This window comes from Gymnoscopelus braueri, assembly GCF_963280865.1.
Source record: "Gymnoscopelus braueri genome assembly, chromosome: 6".
NCBI lineage: Eukaryota > Metazoa > Chordata > Actinopteri > Myctophiformes > Myctophidae > Gymnoscopelus > Gymnoscopelus braueri.
In genome coordinates, this window is record NC_137607.1 from 39,922,494 (window position 1) to 39,933,184 (window position 10,691).

Here is a 10,691-nt window from a genome sequence, read left to right on the forward strand (position 1 = left end):
CCGTGTTGAACCACTTAATGCACACAACCTGCGCGACAATCTGCAATTCATTAATACCGGTCTGCACGCCAATAGTGGATAAACTCATACTACAGTAGCTTAAAGTACCTTGTATCAGTGACAAGTTTAAAATGGAATGCTTAATATTAATAATGAAGATGTAATGACTCATACATAACTGTTTAGTCTACAACTTTGCATACTTCCTGATCTTTAATTACCAGCATGATAAGGGTGAAACTAATGGATTAAATGTGTTACAATTATCCTACACAATGTTTCTGTTGGTATTTACTATCATTTCAAGTGGCCATTAAATATAAATATTGATTGCGGTCTTAGCCAGTAAACAATATATAGAAATATATTCATGTATTTATTATTATAATATTAATTAACCAACAAAATTACAATATGAACATATTTAAAGTTTTTTATAAGCATACATTGGGTGGTGAATTGTAAGTGAACTTGAGTTAGTGAATATGAAACGCTCATTATGATGTGTCGCTTGCCAAATAGCACTGATCTACCAGTTTACAATGCATCACATCACAAGCTTTGTAAGCTTGTAGTTCTGTTCCATCTTGGCAAGTGACACCCTTCCGCGGTGGGGTATAAATTACGCTTTAGGAAATTATGATATGCAAGCAGGAACAGTGCATCTATGATAATGTGGTAGAAGTGTGCATTACACACGCATAAAATGGGCGTTAAATTTTACATTTGGCCATTAAATTATAGAAGAACCTTATTGGCCACGTTGGCCAGGCAAAAGTGTGACCAAACTACATATCCAATTATCCATGGTGGAACATAATCTATAGTGTAAATTTTATTTGGCTTTGTAGTACACTTTGTATTGTGATTGCTGCTATTCAAAGCAAAGTTATCTTTCAAACAGCTTCTTGCCACAAGTCAGGAAAAGGCCATTTCAAATGCATCCAAGTGCAGCCTGGTTCCATGCCACACTAATCTTCGAAAAGACGACGTTCCACAACACATTCAAAAGAGCATTCATTCAGTCATCTACGTGTCCGTCTTTTCTTAAGTCGGGATGGGATGAATGAGTCGGGATGGGATGAATAATTGGGAAACCCCTAGCTGCATTGCATCATTTTATTTTAATTTATTACCATAACGATATTCATTCACGTATTTGTATTGCATTTATTATATTTCTATATGCTTACAATTAGACTGAAACATGCACAGCTAATTAGAGTAGAGATGCAGTGCATGATCCTGTGACCTTAATTACTAGTCCGTCTGAAACTAGAAAGATGCGTTCTCTTCTCTGGTCCATGAACTCGAGAGAATGTTCACCCCAAGTTAACTTGAAAAGAACAGACCAAGTCCGTTCTTAGTATTGAGAAACAGCCCTCGTCATTTATGCTTTGAAGCTTGCCTCTGCTAGATACAGTATGTTGTTATACAGACTACTGCCACCTCACGGTAAGGAGAGTTATTTCCTCTCATGCCGGCATAGAACATGCAAGTCGGCCATTAGCTGACCGTCAGCTGTAATCCTTGTGGTGTGTTCCACCGTAACATTTACCGAAGACGTGTGGCGACACAAAGCAAACTCATCAGTCGCCATTAGGTCTCGCAAGTGGGCTTGGTGTGTCAGGGCCCCAGTGATTACCCAAAACCTCCGGCATTGGGAGGGGCAGCTTGATCCAAACAGGCAGCATCGACTGCCAGGGCTGCCGCAGCTGTACAAGCAAAGCTGTAAAAAGAAGTTACTGGCCACTGTCGCTCAATCTTTCCTCGGTGATAATCCCCATGCTTTCTGCACTCACAGCAGCAACATCCCCCAACCCCCTTCTCTCAACACCCCAAACTGCTGGACTCTCTCTGCATTGCTTTTCACACTCCTAACTACCAAGTTCAATGTGGTAGGGAAGTGGACATGTTGCGTCACCTCTTCCAGCTGAACCCCACCCTCACCTCCTGTTTTCATCATTGTTCAGAGTCCAGCAGGCATTTTCTAAAGACAACATGAAGGCTGCGGTGTGTGATTTAAAATTGATTCCAGAATCTCTCTGGCTCGTCATTGTGGCTTTGCCTCTGTTGTCGTTCACTGAAGCAAATAAATCAATTGTAATAATGTCACTTTAATGCTGTCAATTTCTCCAGTTCCTCCCTCAGGGGATCAATAAAGTTTCATCTCATCTTATCTTACCCCGTCTTTTCTTATACATAGCTTACAAAGTGAAAATGGTTCTAGATATTGGTTTTGTAACTTTTAACAACTAGGCTATTGCATCCACGGTAAGTAAAAGGAATAAATATGGCAGCCAAATGAGCTTGGATTCCCTCAACATCTTCTCTAAACTGATCGGATCAGTGCTGCATCGGGACAGGATTTAACTGCATGTCCTTAGCAAACAGACACACGGCAATGAAGAAACTCAATTGATCAGTTTTCATGATAAAAACATGAACCCATCAGCCTGTAACTGTATTTCAGATTGCCATCCTCTACTGTATTTGGACACAAAAAACAGTGGTCAAATTGTAACTGAGGCAACACGGTAATTCCCAACACAATTTCGTAAGACACTGTGCCCAGGCTCCAGCTAAACTAAACTTTGGCCCTAAGGGCAGCAATTTCACTTCAACATCTCTATTTGGATTGACATTTCTTGTCCTCTGTTGTTCCAGTGTAAGAAGATCCTGTCTAGTTGACCCAAGCGGAGACCGTTGCCTCTGGCTTGTCACAAAGAGAGGAGAGTGATGTGGCTCTACTGCTTACAGAGAAGGAGCGCCTCTGTAGCGAGACAGCAGCAGGTGCAGCAATGACAGTTACCGTGTTGTTGCGAGCACCGCACACTGTCGTTGAGACAAGGTTCACAGATGTAGCCACTCAGTGCAATGGTTTATTGGCTGCCTGAAACAATGCATCTCTGTCAAGAACTGCTTCTCCTAAGGCCATTTCAGTCTGAGGGTGTTCTGTATGAAACAAGGCATACAAAACCCTCGCTCTGGCTGAAGAGGTCAATTCTGTACCACAGCAACACAATCGAAGGCCTCCCCCAAGCTCTGACAAAAACCAACACCTATTATTCCCACATAACGCAAGCATGCTCGAGATCTGCTGAATCACATACAAGACAAACACTTTGATACCAAGGTATTTCTACAGCTTACAGATTACTCTCGGGAAACCTCATTAATCTGAGAAAAATAAAAATACGTCAACATTTACAAAGTCGAGAGTAATAACAAGAATTATCACAAAGTTCAGCATACATTCATCTACATCTCTGAGAAATCATTAGCCGCACTTTATGCAAATGTAGCATGCACACCGGTTAAGAGATCTACCAAGTAACATTAGCAGCCCAGACTGCACCTTACCCTCGGGGGGGGTTGTTGCAAGGCATGCAATCTAATCATGCGACAAAGTCAATATGTAAATATGAACACACCTAAAGCATAATGACAGCCATTGAGTCATGTGGCTCTGGCGTGGAGACAAAGCAAACCTGTTATTTATGTTTTCCCCTCAAAGCAGACACCACTTGGAGTAGCCGGCAAAGAGTCCCAAGTCCTACTGTAGATTGTGTCTGCTGAATCTCAGAGCGATGACAGTATGAGATAAATATGACTATTGTTTTCCTGTAAAGCACCCAGTCTCTGCTTGTTCAATTACTGGAAGGAGCCACGACAAAGACGGTTAAATCATTTGCAGAGACATTATCTGCGTGTACACAGAGAGAGAGGGGTAGAGAGAGAAAGAGAGAGAGAGAGAGAGAGAGAGGGTGTGTATGTGACAGAGAGGGAGCATGTTACTGTGCGCGAGCGAGGGAGGGGGTGAGAGAGCGGTGTAGAAAAAGAGCAGACATAGGGGCCAAACTTCAGTCTGTCGCAGAGGAAACAGAAACATGTTTTTTAAGACCACACATGGAGGTCCTAAGTGGATAGAACCAGCAGGATCCATGATTCACTGCAGGAAATTAATAGAGTAATACAGTTTACTCTGATACAAAGCCAAGAACGACATCATGACTCGAAAATGTTTCCCATTACAGGTGATGATGGATATCTGTGAGGGGAATGCAAATGTACACACAGTCTTTGACTGAACGGCTGAGAGAACTTTAATCTTCCTTATAAACAAAGTCTATTATAAACAATAGCGACTAGCAAGCACTCATCTGTCAGCATGAGCAATCACTAACACATAAGTCAGCTGTTTTTCTCAGCATGGCCTGTGTGTTTGATGTTTCTGGCATGCTAGCAAATGAAACACCTATTTTCTTGATTAGTATCTAGCAACTTAGTGCACCCATGATTCTCATCGGCCACTGCCAGTCCAGTCATAATTCAATCAGCTAGTGGAACAGTAAGAGCAAATGCTCTGAATTCAACTATATACACTTGTACAGAAGAACTTATATTCATCAGAATCTCAGACGTTCAAAACATAGGAATGATACAAGCAGAATGTAAAAATCCAATAATTGTGCATATTTGTAAAAGTTTCAAAGATTTCGCCTACATGCCATCTAACTTCAACCACTAATTACACTTTACAGCGTATTCAATATTTTATATTGACTTCAAGATAAAATTGTGGCAATCCCAAAACATTAATTAGCTACAACGACCTCTGCTCCTGATGGGATTGGATCAGCGAGGTTCTACAATTCTTTTTTGAACCAAGCAGCTCTCAGGAGAGCAATATGTGCTTCCAGATGGCACATGGATGAAATACTAAATTCTTCACCATCTTCTGATCCACTGTTATCTTTTTGGAACAAAACATAAGCAACCAATATGACAAAAATAATGTAGAGGTTCTTTAGGCTAAAACATGATTTTTTCAAAATCGTTTCATATGTCCACCATCTGAAAATATATTCAGACAGAAATAGATCCCCTTCGTATGATAATGAATATAAAATGCTAATTCAAGAATCTACATTTGTGTTTACCCCCCCCTGATTGTGCTGCATGTCTGGTCTAGGGTGACCTTCATATCATGAAATCATAAGGTTGCTGTACCATGGTTTCATTAATTGCAAAGCAAGTAAGGAAATAAACATGTTAAGCTAGAGACAACAAATACACACTTGATGCTTAAACAAAGTAAATATCATTTAAAACTGCTTACCAGTGTTAAATCTAGCTGGACTGACACATCAATGTAAATATATTAAGATACAGCCATTGCTCAAAAGGAATCTATTCTTGAAAAGGGCATGGGTGTTTACAGGACTTTTCTCTTCTCACTTGCAATGAGTCACAATTGTCAAGGACAACAGCAGCCTATCTGGGGGAAATATATTGCACTGGTGTGTTTACCCACACCATCCCTTAAATAACAGCCCTGTCTTGTTGGAAAAGGGGGCTTTTAACTGTGGATGTGCTGCTCTCCTATAATCCAGCCGAGACATGACTCCTTCCCCTGGCAGACGTCCGTAGACCCCCCCCCCCCCCCTCCCTCTGTCTCTCCCTAGCCTGGCCTAACTCTTGGCTACCATAGCAGAGGTGCAATAACTGCTGTTTACTTAGAACCTTCCCTCCCTGGCTCTCCTCTGTCACACAGATATTGAATATTTTTTTCCTTCCCAAATAGTGTCGCAAACTGTGCATAGATAAGGACCTGTCCTGTTCGCATAGCACCAAGAGGGAGGGCCAATGCGTGTGTGTGTGTGTGTGTGTGTGTGTGACCAAACACACAGAAAATTAACGTAAAATATTTTTTTTTTAAATGAAATAAAGCGAGAAACAGAAAACAAGTTACGTCAATCATAGAAATGTATTAACAAATATACAATTTTTTTCTTGATAGATTAATTTCCGCTTAACTAATTATGTGGTGAATTAAATATACTCAAATGATCCAAATCATTAAATAGTCAACTAGTATACCTAGCACTAGATTTTTTTTATTTGCAAAAGTTCTAATTATGCTTATGTAAATGTTTGTGAATTTAGTGTAGTGAAGATAAATTAATCAGTTAAGGGAGTGTCTCACACGCACACACACCCCTTATGCTATCCAACACCTAGACATTGCTTGCAACATGATGCTGTGAAATATTGTTTCCGCAATCAGTAACCAGGTCAATATGTTAAGCACCAGAGCTGTTCCAAGACAACGCCTTTATACAACCCAAATGTTGCACTTTTGCTTTTATTTTCAAATAAAACAAAAATGAGAAAGCGAAGAGGTGCCACATAAGCCAAGGAAGACTGCCACTTGACCAGAAGACCGAGAGCGATACCATCGATAGAACTATCCTCGCCTTTCTTTTCATGGATTTGAATCTACCCTTAATCGCCTGCTCCTGTCTTTGTTCCATAATGTTCTGCTAGGAAATTATTCAGGCAGGCAGAAAGTTTCACCTGCCATTTCAGAGGCACAGAATCCCCCACTGCACCAGAGGCCTTTGGCAAGTGGAAACAAATGTTTCACAAAATGGCAGGGAGGGGAGCACCCTGGCGCACGGTGTTTCACTACTGATTGCCAACCGTAAAAATAAAGTCAGTCATAAAAGGGGCGGTGTTTTGGCCCACCAAAGACCTGCACATTACATCAAATTTGCCGTAGCCTTTTTACAGCCTTGTTTATTCCCTTTAACGGTGAGCCGTTATCCGCACAGTATGACTACATGTAGGTGGCTTAGCAGCTAAAATGACTGCATCTGAAAACACAAACCCCAAGTTCAGACGCCAAACCAACAGTGGGATGTAAATTTCAATGCCTTAACTCGTTCCAGTTCCCCAACTTCCTTTTTTTTTGTTGCCACATTTCGAATGTATGCCTGCCCCTTTTTACCTGCATTTTTGCTATGGAGTGACATACATCATTAGCAGAAACTACAAAGTGACATTCCTTCATGCTCCAATCCATACACAAAGAGAACCCAATGATGCTCATGGATGACAACGATGAATATCATTTTTGGCGGTCCTTATTGTGTGAATTAAAGCACCAAACCCCTGTAGGGTAACACTCACACAAACAATCATTCAGACACAATGGAATCATCATCATACTAGTCATCTGGTCTCCCAGACAAAAGACAACAGACTGAATGTGAAGGCTCGAAGGAAATGCGACAAAAAAACTGTGTGAATGTGGCCACTAGTCGGTGTGTGTGTGTGTGTGTGTGCACCAAGGTTGTATCATAGAAAATCTATAATAAAGCAATTTCTTCGACTTGCTGGTAAAACATAAATACATATATAAAATGAAGGAAAATCTGAGTCTATGGAAGCAGCAGTGTGACCTTTTGCATAGGTCAACCCCTCAATTATGGATTTTACTCTACCATAAATGCACTGTTTATGCAATATGCTCCAGTATAGCATCACAGGGAAACACACACACACACACACACACAGATGTACACACACACAGACGTACACACACACACACACACACACGTAATATTCAATCTATAAAATCAAAAATGTTAATGCCTTCACACCCACTTGTTCATTCACCCCATCTCACTCAACAGCTTTCACGCTAGCAAAACCCAGGTAAGGCAGGAGAATAGATAGATATGTACCATTTTGTCTCTCCACCTCCCATCATATAGAAGTACGCTATGGCTATATTGATCTGCGAGTGGAGATGAATGGAGAGGCAGAGAGAGAGAGAGGGAGGGAGAGAGAGGGAGCCAATGTGGGGTACTGGCAGATCAACAGCAGCTGCAGTTCTTTGAAACCGGACGCACTCCCTCAGAAGCAAGGGTATGGATTGGAAAAGCTACTCTTTGCCTGAAGACAACAGTAACATGCTTATAAAATGTGTGCTTGTCTCAAAGGGTTGTCAAATACTGACATATGAGACAATAGGTGCCGGGAAACCATCTTTTAGGGGCATCTACTGTTTTTTTTTGTTGTCATTCATAGAGGCTTGAAATACACCTAATTGTCCTTCAATCCAAGGCTTCAACGGCAGGACACAAATCATATGAACCTTTCATAAAATATAAATCCTTAAATGCTTTTTTCCATGTTTAATAATTATATCATGATAAAAATTTACACCAGAGTAAAATCTTCAGGTGTAAGTTTTTTCTGAGAGTGGACGATTAAGGGTCTATTTTTATTTTAAACACTGATGATTTTGCTGCAAATTTGCAGTAATTGAAGTCATTGAGGGTCAGATTTATCCTGCAGTGTGAAAGCTTTGACATTTGAAGGCTTCCCTCCCATTATAGCACGCAAACCGGAAAAAGAAATCAGCAAGATTATGTTTTCATACTGTAGCAATGCCTTAAAAACAGCCTCCGATTCCAGAAGCTCACACTCTCCCCCTGAATAATTTCGGCCTCAGTCAGAACTAATGGCAAGGCAAGCCTTACTATACTCTTTTCACTGAGCAAAGGCTGTGGCCACTTTGATATGCTAATGCCTCCCTTCCAAACAGTTGGAATTTGCACTTGCATTAATTCAAACATTTTTGTGAAATACCATTCCCATATAAAAAGGGGGCTGGAAAGACTCATTGTAGCTCATAAAGCCCGACAGGCTTGTATTATGCCTCCGACACACTTCCTTTTAGATTCACAGTTTTACAAGCTCGCAAATAAGTTATCCATTTATATCAGTGGAAGGTGATTTTGGGCCATGGACTGAGAGACTAGAGCACTTTAGACATCATTGGTTGAGTTATACATCAGTTTGCTCCTAATTTCAAGGATAGGCCTTATATGTAATAATATGTGGAGCGTTGAGTAGCCTTCAACGTTTCTGAATAGATCTGACATTGTGCATGGTTAAACTATTTATACATAGTTATTTTCGGAACTTTACAAAAATACATATTAATGATGGGCTATATAGAGATAATGACCAAACATAGGAATGAATGAGAGATTGGCCACATTCATTAACCCTATAATCCAGTCAGGAATTTGTAAGATTTTTCCACACATCAGACGCAGAGCCCCAACAAAAGGATGAGAAAATTACTTGTGTGGAGTTTTTAGAAGGTGGAAGAAGGAAGATCATTGAATCTGGCAAATTAATTGGGGGTTAAATGTGCCAGATTCAGTGATCGATCATTTGACATTCCTCCTGTGTTGTCGCCACTAGTCTAGAGTAGACACTGTTGGCCGGAGGAGCCATATATATAGTAGAGTCTACGAGGAGAGGAGGTTGCTGCTACCGCACCGCATGTGTGAGCATTTCCCCCAGCCTTTAACACATGGTTCAATTGATAGGCCTAAATAATGGATGGTCAGAAAAAGATCTAATTCCTATGTGTGCCTGACACACAATATCTATTTTTGAGTGTTGTTTTTTTGTATTTAGCCTACTTAGTTTATTTTCTTTTTTCATCTAGGGCCTATTTTTCATGAAGCAAAAAAGAAAATCTATATATTATGTAAGCTACTACTAACTGATCTGTCTATTAATTTTATGATGTTTTTGCATAGTATTGTATATTTGTCAGTCATTAAATGTTTCGATGAAACATGGACTCCAATGGAAACAAGCCATAGTGCTTTCTTGGGTTTAATCCTTCTAGCATCCTTATTGTAATGAACTGTACTTTCTGTGCTTTTTTGCAAACTGTTAAAAGTATTCAATCAATCAATTGTAATCATTCCATTGTGGGAAGTTAAGCTTACTGAAACATTGTTGATTGTTTGTTTCCTTGGACAAACGGTCAAGCCCTAGTTGTAGTGGATTAGCCTCCCGAATGCTCTCAACAATCACACCGACATTCATGCTTCTCAGCCTAAATCCCCATTCAACCATCAGTGGATTTAAAACACCGGTGACCAGCACCAACTCCACCTACAACTTAGGACGCATAAATTCAAATTAAATGGTGCTTTACGTGTTCTGGTTCGTATAAACGCGCTGCCCCCCCCTCCATACTTTTTTTTTGTAATAGTTTCCATTCAGCCAAAACGAGACGGCAAGTCGAGCAAATCAATCCACATCTGGTTGTGTTTTGATTAACCATTTTTCAATTAACCATGGTACCCCTTGGATCATTTTAATTACTGCTGCAAACAGACGTGTTCTGTTCTTTTAAAGAATCATTCAAAAAACCTGCTTTTCGGTTTCTCATTTTTTTTAAACGTTGATTTTTAACAGCCCCACAGAAAGGTTTGTTTTCGGTTTGCCAAAGTAAAATATACAAGTGTAAAGAATGACTTATGGCTCTTGGTGCTCTTCCACATGCCTGGCATTAAAAACCCAACGTAGATGAACTTGCCAAAAAACGGTCCTTCATCCCGAAAGAAAAGAAAGTTCGTGCACTGTGACTCCACACACACACACACACACCAACAACTTGACCCTGTGCTTAGACGATATGATTTATAAAGTGACAACAAGAAACGTCAATTCCATTCTTACCTTATTTTTTTCTTCCTTTCAAAGCAGTCAAGCTCATAAACGACCTCAAATGTAGTCACAATATCAATGGGTGAATGTCAGGATGTAGAAGGACTAATGTCTAATGATGAGAAGAAGTCCTCTGGCTCTGCTGCGGCTCTGATGCATCCATGCTCCTCTATATATCTGGGACAGATTAGGCTGTTATCGGGCGGCCGGTCTCTCTTTCAGCCCCATACATTCCCCTACCATGCCGGACAACACACACTCCCCCCACCATGGCAAGGTGTTGCTGCTCTCAGTCAGTCTCTCTCAGTCCTATCAACTCATCAGCATCTATTCTCGGCTCTTCTCTGCGTCTCCTGGAC

General features: G+C 40.5%; 1 protein-coding gene across 8 annotated transcripts in view; it reads right to left on the reverse strand.

Annotated features, from left to right (window-relative positions):
* The window catches only part of adgrl2a (adhesion G protein-coupled receptor L2a), a 127,859-nt gene that overhangs the window by 116,541 nt on the left and 627 nt on the right, over nt 1-10,691 (reverse strand). For all 8 annotated transcript variants that reach the window (XM_080430110.1, XM_080430107.1, XM_080430115.1 and 5 more), the window contains exon 1: nt 10,345-10,691. This exon is cut by the window's right edge. The gene's annotated coding sequence lies outside the window, so the exon portion shown is untranslated. The remainder of the gene's footprint in view (nt 1-10,344) is intronic.